Source organism: Macrobrachium rosenbergii, chromosome 28, assembly GCF_040412425.1.
Source record: "Macrobrachium rosenbergii isolate ZJJX-2024 chromosome 28, ASM4041242v1, whole genome shotgun sequence".
Classification (NCBI taxonomy): Eukaryota; Metazoa; Arthropoda; class Malacostraca; order Decapoda; family Palaemonidae; genus Macrobrachium; species Macrobrachium rosenbergii.
The window spans coordinates 26,117,501-26,140,382 of record NC_089768.1 but is presented as its reverse complement, the minus strand read 5'-3'; the positions used below and the strand labels follow the sequence as shown (position 1 = coordinate 26,140,382).

The following is a 22,882-nucleotide window of genomic DNA, read 5'->3' as shown; positions in this document are numbered from 1 at the left end:
TATCACTTGACCCAAATATGAGTGACCTTGATCTGCTTTTCGGTCATGAATGCGAAAATTTTAACAAAATAACATTTTTGCTATATGACCCTTCATAAGTTGAGAGTTACATTAATGCTTTACTAGGAACCAATAATTATGAAAACCGATTGTTAATAATGCAGAATTCATAAACCCTTATGAAGTCTATAATGAAGGCACTCAATCATATTGCAAACTATAATCAGTATTTCTCATTTTGTTGATGTTGTGGTAGTGATTACTGCAGTTACAGCCACTGGTTTTGTCTTTGTTAAAAATTAGCAGAAACATTAAAATGATGTTAGAAACAATATCTAAAACCCATAAAAATGATTACGCTTGCTTTATTATACATTATCGAAAGCAATGAAAAGAATAATAATAAAAAAAAAAGTATACGAGGTCAAAAACAAGCAAATAAAAACACACACAAGCTCCGCTCCCCACCACTGTAAATCACACGCATAAAACACCCTTCCGTCTCGGTAACGAAAATGACCTTACATCTCACCACATTCTCCTTAATCTCTATCTTTTCTGGAGAAAATTCCTCCCCAAAGTGCTGCCAATAATGGCAACGCGTACTCGAGAGGTAGTTCTCAAGAATGAGGAGTGAAAGATTCTTTAGGGTCGAAGAGAGAGAGAGAGAGAGAGAGAGAGAGAGAGAGAGAGAGAGAGAGAGAGAGAGAGAGAGAGAGAGAGAGAGAGAGTCCTAAATGTGAAGAGGTTTGTTAAACCAAATATACATCCTCGCCTCTAACAAGGTAATATGAGATCTTAGATAAAGTTGGAATGAATAAGCATGCTTTTTTAATATTGTTGACTAAATGCATCTGCACTGCGAGATAAGAGCGTTGACGACCACAGAGAACAGGGAACACTCACGACTACGCCTACCCAGACATATAATTTTAATGATTCATTTTAATACGATAACGAATAGAACAGTGTTTGCTTATTGGGCCAGACTGTACTTGAAAATGAGTGCCATAATAGAAGAATTTTTACTTGGTTAACACGCTAGTAACTGAAATCTGCTCGTAATACAAATAAACAGAAAAATTAGGGTCAACTGAATCCTTTTAGAAGAGTTTGAGAGGGGTTACATTTCTCGCTTTATTTCCACATTGTCAGGAACTTCTATTGTTTATTCATAATATCAGTCTCCACTTACTATGACTAACACTGACCAAAAAAGGGGCGCTGGAAAAATATATATTGGTTGGCGTTGCCTATCTTTGGTATACAACTATGTTTACAGAGCTGTTGACAGAGAACCAATGTAGCACTGAGAAGAATTTGGCTCCGTTTTAAACATTAAATAACTAAAAACGAGGTTTGCATTGTCTACGATAACGCAGGCTTTCAGTTCGAGTCAATGCCAATGTATTTACATAAAGAGTGAAGCCTGTATCAAAAATAATAGAATCCATTAATTAGTGTCACTGTCAATTATAGCCTTTTTGAAAGTTAATCGAAAAACGCTGATTAAACTGCCATTTCAACAGGATCATTATTTGGATATCAACAAGATCCAATAAATAAGTAGACAAAAAGCTAAATGGAAGTAAAAATGTGTGTTTACTGACGTAGAGGACTATTTTACTTATAATTATTACAAAGCAGTTCCGCAAGTTAATTGGTATACTAGAAAAGTAGAGGGGAATTTTAATTCTCCATACACTCAAAATCTGGTACAGATGAAATATGAACATCGTTACCACCAACAGAACAATGTTGAACTGATTGATTTTACACATTAAACCCTGAGTCTATGAAGCATAAAACACACACACACTCTCTCTCTCTTTCTCCCCATTTGGTTATTATTACAACAAACAAAGGGAGAATCGCATAACGGAGGATGCGCTGTTCGCGACCACTTTTCTATCAACTTTCATTTCTGGCCAAAAGGCATCGGCTATGCGAAAATCAACATTGCACCAAAAGCAAAAGTTTCCTTACGCGGTATTTATATCGTTAATACCGTGTGAGGAAACTTTTATACTCCACGTTTTATTTCATTACACTATTGACGCGACTATATTCATTCTAACTGCGAAATCAAAACGATAATAAATACGGATATTTGGTATGACCAGATGTTATTCATGGAAATATTAGCAGGAAATCAAGCACTAACAATGATTTTTTCTCCTTAATAGAAAAACCGGAAATATTAATCATGGATACATATTATAGTCTGTTTTTTATCATAAATAAGGGTAAACATCTAGAGCCAATAGCTTTAAAGGTAATCGTAATTGGTTGGAGCTCATATTCAGCGCCCACAGTGAGTTACAATGCTATCGACTGCGGATATTTGAGGTCAGCTCAAAAAAAAAAAAAAAAAAAGACTGAAAAAGAAAAGAGACTGCATGTACTTAAAGTAGTACTTTAAGGGGATTTCCTCCATTATTAGAATCAAATTCCTCCATTTACACAATGCCACTTAGAGATATTTATAAATGATTCGTATTATTTATATATATTCACGTCTTTTTTAACATTTGGGGGTAAACAATTGAAGTGTAAGTATATAAAAATCTTTATAATATTTCCATGATTTTCATTAACATAAATGATTTGGCAAAGAAAATATATGAGCTGAACACCGTTGTTTATTATTATATGATAAGGAAAATAAACCCCAAAGAAAGAGCCAGTCTTAGGTACGTCTTAATATCGAACAAGACTATGTGAAAAACACATCGAGTGAAAATGAAAATCGAAACTTTTGTATTTCTGGCAAAAAGGAAAATATGGTGAAAGAAAAATGTGTTGAGGGGAAAAAAGTCCTTTGAGGTTTAGACCAAGTGCACTGGTGTTGAAGCAGTGAGGGGCCACGTGATTGATTGCTTTCTGTTTCACCTACTGTGATTCCGTTTTCAGTTCTTTTACTAGGTATCTTTGGTTGCACCTTCTGTCCCCCATGGATTGTTACGCCGCAAAGAGAAAAAAACTCACTTGTGTTTACCATTTTGATCCTAAAAACAGAAAAAATATAGTGATGACGACAAGATATTCCGGGAGTCATAAGATAGGAGGCGTTTGCACTTCTCTACAGGTACTTTTTTGGCCCTCGCGTCCATTAAAATGAGAGAATCTCACAGCCTTTCAGAGGTCATTATAACATAAAACAACGTTAACTCGTCACCAGTTCTAAGACTGCTAAGATCTTTGCTATGCGCATCAAGTGCTGTTACCTAAGTTCTTAATTATTTTACTAACCGCCGATGCTGCTGTGTTGACAGTTTAAAATAAAAAACTGTAGGCTAATCGCCCCTCATTTATTGAGGAAAGAAAGGAAGCATAAAATATAAAAATAAAAAAGATTCGTGTAAAGACTTTCTGTAAAAGCGTTATGAACGAAGGACATTTTCTTCCGCAAAGAGACAAGGAATATTTCTACAATAATTTTCCTTTACGTAAAAAACGTAAAATAAGCTGTAAATAACTGGATGACAATGACGATGGCTAAATCTTCCCACTCCTTTAATCGCGAGAGTGAGCTTTCCTCTTTTGTTTTCACAGTGATAATCTCTGTTTTCTTGCAGGTCACAACATTTGCTACAGGTGTTGATTAACACAGCCTATCCCACCCCATTTTTACATAAAGAAGTTATTAAAATTTTGGGATTATTTTGGGATTATTCACTCATTGACTGATAGATTGATTGATTTATTATTATTATTATTATTATTATTATTATTATTATTATTATTATTATTATTATTATTATTATTATTATTATTATTATATATATATATTATTATTATTATATATATCATATATATATATATATATATATAAATCAATTATTTCGCATGATAAACGACTAATCGTTCAAGGTGGGGGGGGTTACCATGAAAGAAAATTCACAGATATGCTCCTGTTGACAACTGATCCCTTAATTTCACATTTCTCTTATTTACAGAAATTAACGTCATCGTACAAATAAAAATACCATGACCTCTATTCATTTTGTATCTAAGAAGACACAAAACACCTTCGAAGAGGTGTGAAGAGGTTTAACCTCACTTCCTTCCACTTCATCCATATCTACTTTTGAGAAGTATGCCTTAACGGAATGCTAACATATGGGGAAACCCACGTCTTCAAAATAAATATGAAAAATTAAGCTTATTGCGCAGGAACACGAAAGAATTATATTCGGATTACAATTCTCCCAGCAGTTTAATTCTCTGTAGAAATAGTGCCATACAGTTTACACCTATGAAAATGAAATCATTGCCATCAAGTAAACTACCGTCTTCGTTTATTTGCAGAGTAAGGAACTAAATGTAAATGAATACAATTTCAAGTTTAAAAATTATAAAATCCGCAACATTGATTCCCACTTAATGTTCTTAAGTAGACTGCCTCACTCAATTTTCATTCATCACAAGCTCTTGAAAATTCAAAAGTTTTGTGAAATAATATAAAATTTCTAAGGTCTAAAAATTTCCTAAAAACGCAATCTCACTAAAATGATTAAGGGATCAGACTGCATTTGTACCTTATGAATAAAGAGCTATGTATACATAATATATACATATATATATAATATAATATATAAACTTAGATAGATGCTATAAATTTATACAGACATTGGCCTATCTACTATTTTTTTTCTTATTTACCATGTGCCTTTTTGCCCCCCTAGAGGAAATGACGTCAAAACGAGTTACTCTACCATTTTCAAAAATCTTACTATTCAGCGAACGTGCGTGTCTATTTTCGTTTCATGCGTGTACCTTTGTTTGTTTGTACACATGCCCCTAAAACCAATCAGAAGTGACTCTACATCGCACGGACTTTCCCCTATGACCACTGTCCGATAAGTCATAAACATAAATTTCCTCCGGCACTCGAAAAATATATACACAGAGAGAACAGTCATGCAATGGATATTTAAAGCCTACAGACACCAGGTTTATGGCGGAATATTTCTGACAGTTTTGTTTCGCCCGACCCAAAGGCTAATCGCCACAATCAGTTACTATGCTTTATATCGGGTACAGTAGTTTTGTAAAACTGGATTACGATCCTTTTCCTGTGGGTGTGTGTGTGTGCTTGTATAAATATTTTTGGCTTCGTTACAAAACATATTTCACAGCTATAAAGCAATGAACCCAAACCAGCAGGTCCAAAGATTTTCTCTCTACACACACACATATGCCACTTATCTTCCTCATTCGCTCATGCGTAGTAGCTGCTAGTTTAACACGACGTGCAAGATGTATGATGACAGTATATCCTTTTTCTTTATTAGTTCAAATGCGAATTTTCTCATTAATTCTATCGTTTATACTTCGTTTTTACCTTCGGAATTCGTGATAGCGACTACTTTGTAGCGTCACAATGACGTATATCGTTATAAATTCGGTTTAAATGAGGTTTATGGGGGTGTTTTGGCAACAACACTTTACTACATACCTAAGGCCAGTAGGTCCGTCTGTTGTTGCACGAGAGACAGACCGTCTCCCCTCCCACACAAACACACACAGAAAACACCTGTGTGAGAATTGTAGAAATACTATAATTTTTATTTATTGTCTTTGTTCAGTGGAGATGCTGTTTATTCTCTTCTGATAGAGGAAGTGATTTCCCCTCTCCCTTCCCTTCCCCTCTATCTTCCCCTCCCGATTCCCCTTCCCCTCTCCCCTTTCCTCCTCCTTCCTTCCCCTCTGCTTCACCCTTTCCCTCCCCTACCCGTAGACTGTCATTCAGAGTTTTCCCAGGCAGCACTGGGTTGGTCAGCTAGTATGTGTATATATATATATATATATATATATATATATATATATATATATATATATATATATATATATATATATATATATATATATATATATATATATAATGTACAGATATGTATATGTGTGTGTTTGTGTATGACGCCCTTGGGCCAAAATATATAAAGCAACCCAGTATGGAATAAGAAACTGAGAAGTAAGACATAAACTTTGAGAGCAAAATAACAAACAAGATGAATTACAGCGGCAAGATATTTTTCACAACGAAATAAATATGGCAAATAAAGAAATACCGAATGGAACTCATGACCGCTTGCTTAACGAAAAAGCATTTGTACCTAGTCAATACTTCCGAAGCTCCAACGATGCAACTGCAGAATTTTGAAATTCACTTCACAATTTAGTCACACTAAAACCTGTACAGCATTGAACATCAAAATAAAAAAAAGACAAGACTGTTAGATCTACCTGCATATTTATAACTGCTTGATGGATGCTACAATCTTAAAAGTTCTGAAAGTGGCCTCAGACTAACCCTTTATGGAAGGCTGAAAGTGCCGCAAGACTGACTCATTTAGGGTATATTAAAAGTGCCCTGATATCTTTATCAGTTCGATTTATAAATAAGACATTAGTACATCATATTATTGGAGGCTTTTACTTGCAGAGTCCTTTTGCAAAGGTTTTTGAAACAATCGACAATTTTCTTATAGAGTTAGTTACTCTGTTTTTTACGGTAGATTAGCATCAGGACTAGCGTGTTTCTTCAATCTGGTAAATCAAAGATCCCGCACTTTATTTGACAACGAGAAAGCGAGAAAGTTAGCAAGAATCTCAATGCAATCACTTTTCTGAGATTGTTTTCGAGGGAAACAGCACAATTCTATCGTCATCCATAAAAGGAATACACATAAAAATGCAAAGACATTCATGCAAGAAACAGGGAACGACTCTAACCTTTCGCCGAGCGGAGGTAGGAGGCAGGAAAACGGGAGTGTGAGTTGTTAGTGCAAGGACCCTGAAACCGAGGGGCGAATTGCCATGAAGTGCCACCCATGATTATTTGATGGCTCTTACAGTCAGGTACGAGTGGGACGTGTGGACCGGTGAAACACCGAGTTCTCTGAGGAAGAAAATAAAATACATTTATTTTGCAAGTCCTGGAATATGCATGCGACAAACGTGTTTTTCTTGTTTAACATTAGAGAGTACAAATGCAAAAACGTCAAAAGAAAAAAGGTAAAAAATTTTAGTATGAGAAAGCGTTATATTTTATTCTTGAAATTTGGCTGTTGGCTGAATTTTTCGAAATTTTTTATATTTTTTGATTTTCACTCCTTCCTTAATTTTGAGATATAACTTAGGAAAGTGTGTGTGTCTGAGAGAGAGAGAGAGAGAGAGAGAGAGAGAGAGAGAGAGAGAGAGAGAGAGAGAGAGAGAGAGAGAGAGTAGTTCTTATAAAAACGTACTTTGTTTAGAACTTGGAAAATACTACATGGGTCAGATAAATGTTTATATATTACATTAATATACATACATATGTATACATATATGTGTGTGTGCATGTGTATATGCATTTGTATGTATATATCCTTTTCACATAAGCCCACTTTACAAACTCATATAACCATAAACTGTCGAGAACACGATTAAAAGAAAATACTTCACAAAACAGAGGGAACAAGACACTACATCGATTCGAATACCCACTAGATACCAGAAATAAACTTTTGAGTAATTAACAGGAAATAGTTAAATTCGAATTATACCTAATAGGGTCCAACCTAAGAGAATTCCATTTAACCGAAAAGCATTTAACTCAGATGTAACTACTTCATTGCAAAATAAATACTCTATTTCAGATTACAACGTACGGAATTCATGCCTTCATTGGGACTTCAGGTATTAGTTATTATCGTAATAATTCAAATGAAACCATTTATTACGGAGTTTGCTTTCGTTGTTATACACCCACAAACATACAAGCACGTGCGCACACACACGCGCACACACACACATATACACACTATATATATATATATATATATATATATATATATATATATATATATACATATATATATATATATATATATATATCGTTTTACCATCGATTCCTTTGTTTCCAATGTAAATGAGTCAGAATGGTTTAGAATTTTCGTCAAATTTCCCCGTGCCCTTGCTGACGTAGGCAGTGAACTGTGTACCTAGTAGTTAGTCATACGTGTTGGATCAAAACTATGAAGGGTAAGGGCACTGGCTAGCAACTTCACTCCGAATGACTTGCTGAGAACCGGGAGTACAACAGAAATGAAACCCCTAAGAAGAAAAGGCATATGGCAGACATAGAAAAATATTTAACAATTAAATACAAGACTAGTAGGTATGATTTAACGTAATAAACAAATACATAACAAAATGTCAACGATTTTTCCGATACGAGTATCTTGGCATCAAGAAAAGCAGTGTCAATAGGTTAGTATACTGAACTTTCCAAAAATTCTAAGAAATCCTGAACCACCTTCACATGTCAGTGCCACTTACGTTCACGTACGTGCCCTCTAAATAAACTCTAGTGCCACTTTTCAGCATCCACCTCCGGACCACTCCTTCGACTTTCTTAAGTGATTAAGACGAAATCGAAAAGCCTGGGAGATCTTCAGGCTACAGAATCTAGGAAATTGACTCATGGCGTTTTGATAACAGGGATTGTGGGACGCACACACAAAAGGCCTTTGCAAGACATTAATTCTATTATTGGGTGTATTTAAATTAGGTTATCGTATTTCGTGAAACTTGGCTAGCTGGAATTATGTTAAAAGGTTAATAATCTGAGTAATGAGGTTTAACAAAATCTCTAGAGAACTTTCCAGTTCTTTAATTTATTCTAAGCTTTACGTTGTTAGTTAAGCTTAGGAAAAAACATTATCGGAAAAGATATCAAGTCCTAGTCTTCTATTCTATTAGTTAGCAACCAAAAACATGACTAAAATCATCGGCAACAGGCATACGGCTAAGCTACAAAATCATCAAAAGATCATATGAATCCAAAAAGCAAAATTAATGGGAATAAACCAATGCCTCAACGACGAAGATTAAATTTCATTAAGAATACTGAATTACTAATGACATTCTAAGACGACAAAATGCCCTTTGCAATTACTATGCTCCTTCAGTAGGCCTTCCATAATGCTAATGCCAGCACTGACAATGCTGTTGATTGACAGGAAGCGTAAGAATGTATGTTTGGTCAATACAATTCCATAAAGCCACAGGGAATGTGAGGGACGTGTGACAGATTAGAGGTTTTATTCTTCTTTCTGTAATTTCTGTTACCTTCTGTTACTTCTTGATGATGAGCACCATATTCTTTGGAAGCTTGAATGTCAAGTCAGTGGGCTTGTTCCATATGAATAGGGTTCATCTTCTGAATAATAATAATAATAATAATAATAATAATAATAATAATAATAATAATAATAATAATAATAATAATAATAATAATAATAATAATAATGAGTTGTGGCAAACATGTTAAAGGATTTAGGAAGAAAAAATTAACTGCTTGCCCTTTTCTTTTCTTTAAAGGCCACTTATCATTATTATTATTATCATTATTCAGAAGATGAAACCTATTCATATGAAACAAGCCCAAAGGGGCCACTGACTTGAAATTTAAGCTTTCAAAGCATATGGTGTTCATTAGAAGAAGTAAGAGGAGGTAAAGGGAAACACATAAAGAAGAGAGCCAACTTATTAAAAAAGAAAAAATAAATAAATAAATAAAAATGTATTAAAATGCAAGGAGAACAGCATTAAGGTAGTAATTCGCTGCATCTTCGCTTAAACTTCTCAAGTTCCAATTGCACCACATCCTGTTCCACACTCGAAAAGTGTGAGGAATAAAGAACCTCTGGAACTCGGAAGTTCGACAGCAAAGCGCATTTACTGCATATTGGTGCTGCTGTTCAGCGAATCTGGTTGTTCTCGGATCACTTGCGAATGTGAAAGATCTCTGTTGAAATACACTTATGAAAAGGTGACAAACAAGAGGCCATCCGTCGATGGTCCAAATCGTAACTGCTACTATTAAGAAACAGAAACCTACCACCACGAACCACACTATCTAAAATAGATAAATCTCTGGCAGAAGCAGACATCACACCGGAGAACAGTATTCTAGTAAAGGAAGCACAAACGACCTAAAACAGGTTGCATAGATTTTATCACTGTTGTAAATATATGAGGCCTTAAGAGCAATATCTAACTTTCGTGCGGCATTTGCTGAAACTTTCATTAGATGTTTCTCAAAAGTTAGATGTGAGTCAAAAGTTACACTTAGAATAGTTAAAGCTTCAGACTAATTCGGCAAAGTTCCATTCACCTGAAGGGGAGGATGGGGTGGGAAATCTGTACGAGATCTGCTAATCAACAGTCTTTTTGTTTTGCTGGAGTTCGGCCTCAAACTCCCCATTCACTAATCCGGTCCATGTCCCGACTGAGGCTGAGGGCAGTGTCATTTCTCGTAAGTGTTGGAGACTTTACTACAACTACAAGAGTTGCATCATCGGCATACTAAACAATCTTGTTTTCCAGGCCAATAGCCATATCACTTGTACACACTAAAAATAACAGTGGACAAAGAACACTACCCTGTGGAACTCCAGACAAAATAGGTTTTGGTTCACTAAAGATCCCGTCCACAGCAACTAGCTGCTGCCTACCTGTAAGGAAATCTTGAAGTAATCCTAAATTATATTCACCCACTCCAAGATTCTGAAGCATATAAATAAATGCCTTGTGTTTTACTAAATCGAAAGTAGCACTAAAATCTATTTGAATTACTCTGCATTCAAAACCCTCATCAAGGTTCCCTTGCAAATGGCGAGTCAAACCTAAAAAAGCATCGCAGGTACCTAACTGCTTCCTATATGCATATTGACTATAGCTAACAATCCTTCAGATTTCACATACTTATATAGTGGCTTAAAAATATGTTTTTCAGCCACTTTGGAGAGCACAGGGAGACTAGAGACTGGAACAGGCACTGTATTACTAAGCTTGCGCTCATCTACAAAGTTACTACATCGACGTAAAATCTACAGAATCTACTTATCTTGGGAGGCAACACACTAGAAACTTTTAAAAAAACAAAGGGAAGAAACCATCAGGATCTTCATCCCAACTATCAAGATTATCCAGAATTTTCTTAACATCCCTGGACCGAAATGCAAATTTTGTAAGAATAGGTTCAGGATGACAAGTATCAGGGAGAGGGACATCCTCAGCTGATCGGTTAGGTTTAAAATCTCAATGAAGTAGTTCAGCCTTTTCCCAAGGGCCAGTAACCAATCTACTAGCATCTATTAGTTGTGGTGGAAATGAGGACAAGCCTGACCCAAAGATAGATGATGCCAATTTGGTCCACCACAGATGATGTCGAGTAATTCTTTCAAGTTTCCTCTTCAAAGAATTACTGTAATTTCGCTCGGCTGTATGGTAAGTTCTATTCGCAGCACGACGAGACTCAACAAAAACGGTATAATTTTCATCTGAACGATTGCGTCTCCATATGTTGAATTTGCCTGTTTGTCATGGTAGGCTCGTCTACATGTATCATCAAAACATTGCTGGTCATTTGTCCTAAATTTGATGACCTTTCTAGGGACATATCTTATTAAAATAGCCATCAGCATTTCATTTAACTTCTTCTTGGGATCAGGATCTAATACAGCATCTGAAATATTGAGCGCCTGACAAGCTTCAATAATGCGACCCCAACTAGCTCTAGATTTTAGCAAGACAGCTTTTCCAGTGGTGGCGTTAGGGATATACTGATTGGCAGATATGTCCAGCTCAATGTCGCAATGATCAGAAGTACCTATATATTCACAGGCCTTGGACTTGGCACTAGTCGGAACATCTGTGAATATGAGGTCTAATCTATTACCAGAAATGTGCGTGGGTTCCTCAATTAGCTAGACAAAATCGGAGGATACACAGAACTCAAGAGCAGACCAGCCATGTTGATCTGTGGAATTTTAATTTAGCCACTCATTGTGCTTTGCATTAAAGTCTCCACAAATAACGAATGAAGCTTTTGAATCCTGCGACTGAGCCATGCTATTCCTCTCCAAGAGACAATCATCATCTCATCATATATATAATCGTCGATATTTGGATTGCGGTAAACAGCAAATACGTAGACATTGTAGGACTTGGACTTACTGAACATTTTAAAACAAAGAACTTCATGGCAACTGCACTAAATTTTTCTGACGATAAATAGGTCGTCCGGACTTTTAGTGTATACAGCCATACCTTGCGCACGTGGGATGTTACATACATGTTTAAAAGGTTCGCATAACTTTTGTAAACACCTTCAATTTATTCTAAATTCGTTAACGCAAGCCGCTCTCTCTCTCTCTCTCTCTACGCCTCAAATATATTTAAAATGAGATATGCCCAATATTTATCATAAAACGATAAATAATATAAAAGCTTTCAGTATAAACTTAACAAATTTTTATTGTCACTAACTGAAATATTTTATCATTATTAACTATATAATTATAATTATTCACTATCATTGTGAATATTAACGATATTTATCAGAAAAAATACGTAGTTTGAAAATCACAAAAAAAAACAATTTTCAAAAAACAAAAAAAGAAATTGACATCAGTTACCACATATATAATTCACGATAGACATTTAGTACATTATCAACCACAATTTTAATAAAATATCAATTTAAATAAATTCAATTCCCCAATAAACATCAAACCTGAAATTATACAAAATAAGATTTTCAATGTAGAAAATTATGCTATAAATATGTCGAGTTCATTTAATGTTGATGATATTTATAAACCAGCAAAAAGAATGAAAAGTCTCATGACCAACTTTGTAAAAATAATAGCGCTACTATTATTTTACAAATTACGACAAACTTTATTTTTGTACTGATTACGTGAAGAGTTCTTACTATATACAATGAAGTTATTTTGAGAAAATTAGAAAAACTAATGATATTTTAACATTCATTTATAAAAATACTGTCTTTTAATTACGAAAAATATCTGAATAAAGTTGTACGCAAAGTTTTAACGTTTATTCTTCAGTTAGTATATATCTAGCTACACAACAAAATTGTTTAATCGTATGGATTTGTTATCTCACTACCCCAGAAACACACTTTGCACACACTGTGTGTGTGTGTGTGTTATTATGAGTGGGTGTAATTTTCCGGCTTTCTGTCTGCTATTGTTTTTGCGTAATAATTATCTTTCGTGTTTATTTCATTTTAGACATGGACAGAAGTGTGAGTACCTAAAATTAACAAAATGAGTTAGAAATAAAAAGATTAGCTTTCAGAGGAATTTAAAAGTGAAGTCAAGTTTTGTACTGAACAGTAGATTCATCACAGGCTCTATGTCATCGACGCTTCCTAACAATCGGGTCTTTCATTTTAATTCGAAATGCTGCTCGCTAACAAAAATGTCTTTTTTTGTATCGCGTTTTGTCACCATCATTAATGAATTGAGGCCTTGCTTTGAAATTTCAGAAATGAAATATGGAAGGGTCTGAATAATGATATTCAAAAATGGGTCAGGGATGCATATGAAATATTTCACCTCTCTCTCTCTCTCTCTCTCTCTCTCTCTCTCTCTCTCTCTCTCTCTCTCTCTCTCTCTCTCTCTCTCTCATTTAGAAACATTTGCTTAATAAATAAAATGAGAGGATATGCTACAGTATTATGCTGCAGTTAGTACACCTACTTCTCATCACACTCATATTTGTCAAGGACTTGAGATTGTCATTATATAAAGAAAATAATTACACATGGTCGGTAATGAGCGTGAATGAAGTCTGCTAAGTAGCGTTCAAGATCCAAGGATAATGAACGTGGGACTTACTCAAAAATGGTTCCCTAAAAAATTTAATTAAAATAATTTGTTTTTGTTTTGCTTGCTCTCATCTGTATGTACGAATTCCCAAAAGCACTGAATTCCACTGACTGTTTTGGACAGAATTGCTTAATGGTAAAAATGGACGATTTTACGGGCAAAGATTAATTCCTATAAACACGAAATGGAATTATGTTTATTCAAAGAAGACTGAATAAACTGCTCAAAAACAGCAAATTAAATCAAATGAAATAGTTGCTGATTCTTAAAAACCTTAGTTATGTAAGCAAATGAGACGCTGGAAAACTTGAATTCAGCTTTGTATCGTCCTCTGGCAATGTTTTAAAAAGCAGTATTATTCAGGTTTTAATATTGCTAATATTGTTAAGAAGTGAATGTAATTTACCCTCGAAAATATAAAACTGCACGGCAAATGACCAATTTCGTAATTACAGATGAAGCCCTGTTAACCGGCAAGCACACCGAAGTGACAAATAACAAAAAGTAAAATAATGCTATATGAGAAAAACTGATGGCAAAAGGAAAGTTTCACGCTGTAAAATGAATAATTTATTGTAATGGATTATGCAAAGTTATGTCAGTTGTTGATTGTGGTCGAAGAGATACTCTGAAATTGATTTATTGCATATTCGCATAATCTTAATGCAATTCGAACACATCGCAATGCTTGTTTGTACAAAGCAATAATCCATCAGTAATATCTGTGGATAACTATCAAAAGTTGATAAAGAGAAAGTGAAATAAAAGACAGTCTTTACTAACATTTCTTTCCTTTGGCATTTATACTGTTTTAATGAAGGAAACAAATCAGATTAATGCCATTCTAAGAGAAAGAGGCCTTCGATCAATGGTCAAAAAAACAAAAGCTCAAAGCTGCTTTGTCCACTCGGACATTCATTCCATTTTCAAAAAGATGCCGTTATTATTACACGTCATACAAAAAAGGTAAACAATATGATGCCTGTATCATTCACGACGGAAAACTCGGTCACAAATAATGGAATCCATTAATTAGAGACACTGACAATTATAACATTTTTAAAGGCTGATCGAAAAAGCTTACTAAACTGGTCTTTGAATTGCGTATTGTTTTCTATACCTGCATATGCTGATAGGCTACATAACTAGATAACTATATTAGAAAAAATTAATAGAAATCAGCAGTGTTTTGTTAATACATTTATACATCAATCTTTTAACTGTCATCAGAATGCCACGAGACCTGTCTGACAAATAAGATAATGAATGGAAAGAACAGGTATCCTCCCCTCCCCTCCCTTCAAACAATGCCTTAATTACAGCCAACAAATTCCAGTGAAAAGTCCAGGAGTGTTTTTCAACGGAAAATATACTGAATCTCAGAACAATCGTCAAATTTGTTTTAACCTTTATCTGATCATTCATGGTCGCCAAATTGTTTGTAGGTCTGTCTTGATGTTTATCCATCTTTCCAAGGGGAAGCCTAGAAAAAGATTACAAATATCCAGCGAAGTCTGACACGGAATTTCAGTCATGCTTATTAATGGACTTTTACATGATTCGTAATATGATTACCATGCAATCATCAAAAGCAAATATAATAATCTTTAGTATTAAAAGGATATTAATGAACGACAAAATAATGTAAAGAGTAGTAATAAGGAAAGGAAACTGCACAAGAAAAAGAATGAAAATGGCACATCTAAAGGAGGTGGATTACAAACTGATGTACAGTGAAGACGAGAAAAGAATCAAACACGTGAAAACAATAGCAAATGGGATTTATGCAAATAAAACAGAAAATAAATATTTACAATGAAGATACAAGGAAAACGGATAGCTATTAAAATGTATATGATAAAAATGAATACACAACTGAGAAGAGAAGAAAGTAAATTTAATTTTTAACAAAATCTACGATTATATCTATGAAATGCATAAAGGATTAAACAGATGAAAACATGACATACATAACACATGAAATAAATGAAGAAAATATGTCATGTGACGTGAAGGAAATAAAATAACATAAAAGTTTAAGTATAAAACAAGGAAGATGGCGTGACAATCTAATGGAAGTAAAAGTGTGAAAAGGTAAAATAGAAATACATGAAACCAATATTAACACTATCATTATCTAAGAAATAACAAAATATCTAGTTCACAAACATTCCTTAACATAACTAAACATTCTTGGTGGTCCAAGTAATGGCTTTGTAGTCTCCTAAGACGTACAAAGGTTAATAAACTAAACCAGAGCATAGTAATTTCTAGGTGCATTTCTAACGTGAAGATGAATGGTTTCACCTCAAAGAAATAGGAAGCTGTGCATCCCTGGGATATTTACTGGAATATCTCATTTCTAACTCAGTAATATCCGCTTCAGACGATGGTTAATTGCATTTTTTTTTCTCAGACGGTTAATTACGCAGTTCTGAGTACCAGCTCACTAAATCAATCGATAATAATGCTGCGTTAATTAACTGTGACCATGATTACGACTGTTTGTTCTGGACGGTCTTAATAGGGAATTAGTACGTGAGTTCCACAGCGAGTGTGTTAAGGTTCGATAATAAGGATGTTCGAGCTCAGTTCCATGTTCATAAATTACAACGCTTAAAGGATGTTAGAGTGTGTTTGTATATGTATATGTATATATATATACACAGAATATATATATATATATATATATATATATATATATATATATTATATATATATATATATATATATATATATATATATACACAGTATATATATATATATAGTATATATATATATATATATATATATATATATATATATATATATATATATATATATATATATATATATATCTCAAGGCCACTTTTTTACCAGGTACATATTTAACTGTAATAGCCACAAATCAATCTTCTCAATTTCTTCACACTTTTTGGATACGCTTGTCACTACAAAACCTAAGATCCAAATGAAAACCAAATGGAGAAATTCTGACGTCCGAGGTTCTCAGCCATATCTCTACCCAATAGACCAGAAACTCTTTGAACCTCAATTCAAACCTCAGTTGATCTAGCACGGAATATAAAAAAGGTTCCAAATAAAGACCATAATTTCTAAAACAGTTCAGGAATGCATATAATAAACTAATTAAAATATAATGCCATTATCAATGAGTTAATTATTAAATTCATAATTATTCTCTATCTCCCTCTCCCTGTCTGTTTGAAGAATAATAAGATTTTCTTAGATATGATATCAACTGGAAACTTCTTTATGAATAACTGGGTTTACGACCTCAAAGTGCAGAACTACGGGGACAAGTGATATATATCTTAAGTATTACAAAAACCATTACCTACCATAATACTAGCCGATTCATATACCTACACAAAAAGTTCACCAGCAACGCGTCGAACCCTAAAAGCAAACACTGCTCCATTCACCTGTATCTCGTAAGCCCTTTCTCACTCTTAGTTCTGAGGACATTTCTACTCAGTACCACCTTCATAACATCTATCCATCCATTTTCTAAGTCTACCTCTCCATTTTCCTAACACTTCCGAGCTGTATACTTTTCCTCCATTCGCTATATATATATATATATATATATATATATATATATATATATATATATATATATATATATATATATATATATATATATATATATATATATATATATATAAAGTTATATAAATATATGTATATAATATATATAATTTATATATATATATATATATATATATATATATATATATATATATAAATATGCGTGTGCATATGTGCGTGCGCGTGTCTGTGTTCGCACATACATGTGTATATAATGTTAGTCGACTTAAATAACACAGGGAAATAACACGCACTCACTTACATTTTGTATATACACAAAACATCTGCTCGCGAGGAAAATACAGAACGAATGAAACTAACGCCTTCTTACTTTACTCGACCAAATTACGGAGCCTGTCAGTTTCCCATTCAACCACTTATTTTCAAACACCCCTATAAAAAACAGCTCAAGGAAACAACGGCACCATGTAGGGAAAAAAGAAAAATTTTCTGAAGTACGTAAAAAGAAAAAATTCCTTCAAGATCTTATTGCAGAGAATTAAAGAATATATACAGAAGTGGAAGTAGTATATCGAGTGAGTGTGTGCCCGCGCGCGCGCGTGTGTGTGTGCGTGTGTGTATAAGAGAGAGAGAGAGAGAGAGAGAGAGAGAGAGAGTTGAGGTTAGCAGCCACGTGTCTTTCGCTACGTCTGCCATTCGTCTGTAGGCAGGAGGGCAGGACGCACGCTGGCTCCTGGCACTGCCTCGCTCGAATCGGTCCTATAGTCATCCGATACTCAAGTGTATAAAAGATTTTTTCATGCAATGTGAGTGATTCTAAAGGATAAAGAGATATTACCATGGTGAATATTTAGAGGTGTGCTGTTGACACTATTTATAGTATAAGCAAATGACACTACTTTCTAAATTTTTCGATAAAATAACAAGTATTAGGTTTGTGGAGTTTTCTGGGAGGCACTGATAACTACGCGAGAACTAATTCCCTAAAAGGTAAGACCTTGTCTTTGTTGGATTTGCTATCTATTTATAATTTTTTAAGGAAAATTTATCGTGCAATGTCTTACAAACCGTCAGTTCCACTGAAACAGAATCTTGGCATTTCGTTGAATGTAAAAAAACAGCAGAGAGAACAGCCTCGTTTTGCTGTACTGACGCATCACAAAGAAATGTATTTGCGACTTGTGAATACTTTATAAATTTGTCGATATTCTCCCAAGAGTGAGGTCTGTTCTTTATTGTTATAAAAGCCAACAAATAAAATGAGTTTGTCAAATCTTACTAACACTGTACACTGTGATAGTTAGTTAATCTCTCGATACTTCTGGGATATCATTGAATTATGAAAATAAAAGTTAATGATGTTAATTGTTTTTATGACATCTGAAACGGCGTTGCCTTGGGATGAATTTGTTAAAGTACAATAATCATTAATCCTCGAAAAACGTTTCACGTAATAATTTACCGGATATTGTACAATCTTATAGACAACTGCATATATACGATAATCATGTACGAAAATGACAATCCCTGCAAATTTTATACTTGTAAAATAGACGCATACACACATGCAATTTATATATATATATATATATATATATATATATATATATATATATATATATATATATACATACATACACACACACACACACACACATATATATATATATATATATATATATATATATATATATATATATATATATATATATATATATATATATATATATATATATATATAGGGGAGACTAAGTAGGCTATATGTCAAGGAGATAAATGTCACAAAATGAATAAAACTGTATTTGAGTACACCGATATGTTTGTAGAGGCATCAGAAATTTTTCAGCTCTGTTTATCTTCGACCATTTTTCCCTATAATCACTTGTGAAATACTTTTCTCTACTCTGTATGCTAGACTTATTACACACCAAAATAAACGATAAAATTTCCATATTTATGTAAAATTATTTTTATATAGATTTATATTGCATGTTTGGTTACTGGCTGATTAGCAGACAGTATGTTTTAGAATTATCTTGTACATGCAAACATTTGGAGTCAGATTTGTACAGAATTGGAAGTTTATTTAGAAAGACTGCAAATGTGAAGAAGAAACGAAGTAGTATAGGATAATAATAATAAGTAAGTGGAGGGAGGAAGGGGTACATGGCCCAGTGAATTATTGGGGATTAAGCACAGTTTAAAATATGCAACGCATGGTTGCCAATAATCATTTATTCTGAGTCAAAATTATTCCTCTGTAATTTCCAACGCGAATGTGAGAAAAGAATAAGCGCCTCCATCAAGACCACTATAACTGCAGCTCCTTCAGCGATATAACTCATCAGACGGGATTAACAAAAAAAAGTTGCATGCCGTCTGTTCTTTATTCATTTCTATCACGTCCACAGAATTCGAAGAATTTCTATATAAGACTGTATCGTGATCTGGCTCAGGGAATGAGTTGTGTACACAGCTTGTAAAACAAGAAATGCACGAGAGCATTGCTCTTGTTAGATTTCCTCTGGGTAATCTTTATCAAAATCATGCTTGGAATGGGTGTGGCGATGAATTCAGGCATTGGTATCTTAGAATTTGGAGGTGTAACTTTTAGGATATATTTGCCTAAAACTGGGTCGCTCATTTGTTTTCATTTTTATTTTGTTCTCACCTCTTATATCTGCAGGTGGCGGTGGAGCAGAACTATTAAGAGGTTATGTAGTCTGACATGGAATAAGAGATAATAATAATGCCTCTTCTGTGATAGGCTAACTGAATTAGCTTTTCTAAACTCTCAAATTACTTTTGAAGAGACCATTCATATTTATTGTTTATGAATACATTATTGTTCAATATCAATATGACACTCACAAATCGATGGTTTGCCTTGTTTCAAGGATGTCATTCTTTCCTTTGCTCACTCACTCAAGCACACGGACAAACACAGAAACGCACGGACTTGGGATAGATATATATGTGTATGTATGTATATATATGTATATATATATGTGTGTGTGTGTGTGTGCGCGCGCGCGCGCGATTTTTATCTCTAAAATAGGTTTGTTCTTCAATCGGTTCTCTTTTCATAAAATTACAATTACTAAACCGTGATGTGTTCACTTAAAAACTACAGGAAAAGGAAGTTCACTGAATGACAACAATGGGTGTCAAACCTGATTTTACTTAGTGATAAATAGCGCTTTCTTCATTCTCTCTGTCTCTCAAAACTTTATTAACCTTATTTAGGTTCTCAAAGGTTGAGATCACCGACTATGTAAGTGGAAATCTCGGGTTAGTAATAAGGGCCTTTTTTATTTTAAAGAAAGAAGATAAGAAGAAAGGGTTTGTTACAGTAGGTGTTTAAATATCATTGCTTCTCTATGAAATACTCATCCTGACTAACAGATCGAAATGGCGAATCTAATCTTTATAGATTATTACGTGAATCTAATCTTTATAGATTATTACGTACGTAATAATCTATAAACTGCTTATGCAATTTTGGTTCCTGGTTTGAGGATACGTTGAAAAGACTATAAAAAAGATTTTAAAATTAATAACAATAAATAACTCGTCCAGAATTATTTGCAAATCTCATAACTCTGATCTCAGAAAACATTTGTAGTTAAGAAAATACACAGAGTTTATTTATATTCCACTTAATATTTGCCTTTATGACATCAACAAATAAAAGTATTTGTAAATATTTGGAAGTTTGTTTACATATATTTGCATTCCACTAATCGAGCAAATAAAGGTAAGGAATCACCCAGTAGCAGATTTTGTTTTTAACTACAGTTATAAGTGGCACCAAGGTGAATAATGATAATATATCACTGCAGCTACAATAAAAATACAAAATAATATGCGCGAATGACATGATATGCTAACGTATGTGCCAACACATAATGCAATAGTTTAATCTTAAATCAACTTAGTTACAGAAGTATACATAACTGCACAAATGTATTAATTGTATCTGTGGCATATTTTATCTTCCATCAGTAATAAGTTTTAGTAATAATTTTCCCATTTTGAGAAAAGTCAGTTGCATTCATACTTAAACTACTGAAGCAGAGCGATGATCCCTTTACAATCACTGCGCCATTCACCTTCTCCTCTCTCTCTCTCTCTCTCTCTCTCTCTCTCTCACTCACATATACACACACATACACATACACAACCTCAGCTTCATGGATACTTGTGCTCTTTCTTCAGTCATTTTTAGGTTCTCTCGTCTTCCCTCCGAACACTTCCGAACTGAGGGCTTGTTGCTAAATACTATCCTCCATTCTTCCTACACGTCCAAACCATCTGAACACGCTGTGATCTACCCTTTCCCCTACACTATTTTCTTCTCATTGTCCCTTTCAGAGATTCTAAGTTATTCAGTTCTTTATAAACCGCATAAACCAACTATCAAATACTTTTTCCACAAAACTAAAAAGTGAAGAGAGGGAACAAAAAACATGCTGAAAAGACTGAATAAAAGGACATTGGAACAGAGGTGTCTTAAAGTCCGGAAAATGGAACGAGGGGCGGTCAGACTTCTGCTGATGAGCATTCCTTGAAAGTATTTGAAGAGTCTGATGCTGTGAAAGTTTTCTATAAGGGTGATTTATTCACAAACCTGCTTTTAAAGGACACAGTTGACAGTGACTGTCACTCCGATTTTCTCAGCAGCTCTCATAATCGATATATATATATATATATATATATATATATATATATATATATATATATATATATATATATATATATATATATATATATATATATACTTATATGTGAGTGTGTGCGTGTGTGTGTGTATCTTTTGACGAAAAAATTGTACTTCAAGTTCATTCAGTCACCTTCTTTTGCTTTTGATACAATAAACTAACTAAAAGGCATTAGAAAGGACTTCCCCCCTTAAAGAAAGGCGCATAGCATATATACCACAAAGTTATTCTTTCAGATAGAAAAGAAAACTTTTAATAGTAGTCGGGGTCATAGTAGTGGTGTTGTACTGATTTAATCATAAAACGCAAAACAACGGATAGAAGTTATCTAAATCTGTAAGCGTTGCGCAATAAAGCCCGTTGCTACCGAGGCGTATCATGAATTCTTCAGAAAGGACAAGTAAGTACGTACGATGCACCGTTTCTTCCTGATACGTTATTTTGACTCTTCGTCTTACATGCCTTCCGAGACACAATTAACATCTACACGAAATCTATTGACCAACTTTCCCCCCTACAGATGTCAATATAGCTTGAGGAAAGTTACACGAACTTTTCTAATGTTCAAATATTCATAGGTACAAGTACATGCATACGAAAAGTAAGAGTACAGGAAGTGAAGGAATGAATGAAAAAGAGCAGTCCGCTACGCTAACATCGAAGGATGTGTACAGAGAGAGAGAGAGAGAGAGAGAGAGAGAGAGAGAGAGAGAGAGAAGTTTGTTGAGGTTTACAAAAATGTTTTATATGTATTTCCCTTCACAAATCATCTTTAACATAGTCATAATTTAAAATGTAACTGTAACCACTCGGAGGTCCAATGGCAGCTAGCTTTCATGTTAGAAGGAAAATGAACTAGCATTGAACACTTTGGCTATTCAGTGAATATCTCAATTTTTCTATATATATGAAAAAATG

The 22,882-nt window shown here is 34.0% G+C and overlaps 1 protein-coding gene and 1 long non-coding RNA gene across 4 annotated transcripts in view; one reads left to right on the top strand and one right to left on the bottom strand.

The window, feature by feature from the left end:
* LOC136854143 (uncharacterized) overlaps positions 1–22,882 on the bottom strand; it is a 198,370-nt gene that overhangs the window by 122,384 nt on the left and 53,104 nt on the right. Inside the window, exon 2 of one of the 2 annotated variants that reach the window (XR_010857645.1) lies at positions 6,629–6,904. This is a non-coding gene — a long non-coding RNA (uncharacterized lncRNA). The remainder of the gene's footprint in view (positions 1–6,628; positions 6,905–22,882) is intronic. The other variant, XR_010857644.1, reaches the window with a different exon arrangement.
* LOC136854142 (uncharacterized) overlaps positions 17,938–22,882 on the top strand; it is a 76,941-nt gene continuing 71,996 nt past the window's right edge. Inside the window, exon 1 of one of the 2 annotated variants that reach the window (XM_067130371.1) lies at positions 17,938–18,233. The gene's annotated coding sequence lies outside the window, so the exon portion shown is untranslated. The remainder of the gene's footprint in view (positions 18,234–22,882) is intronic. The other variant, XM_067130370.1, reaches the window with a different exon arrangement.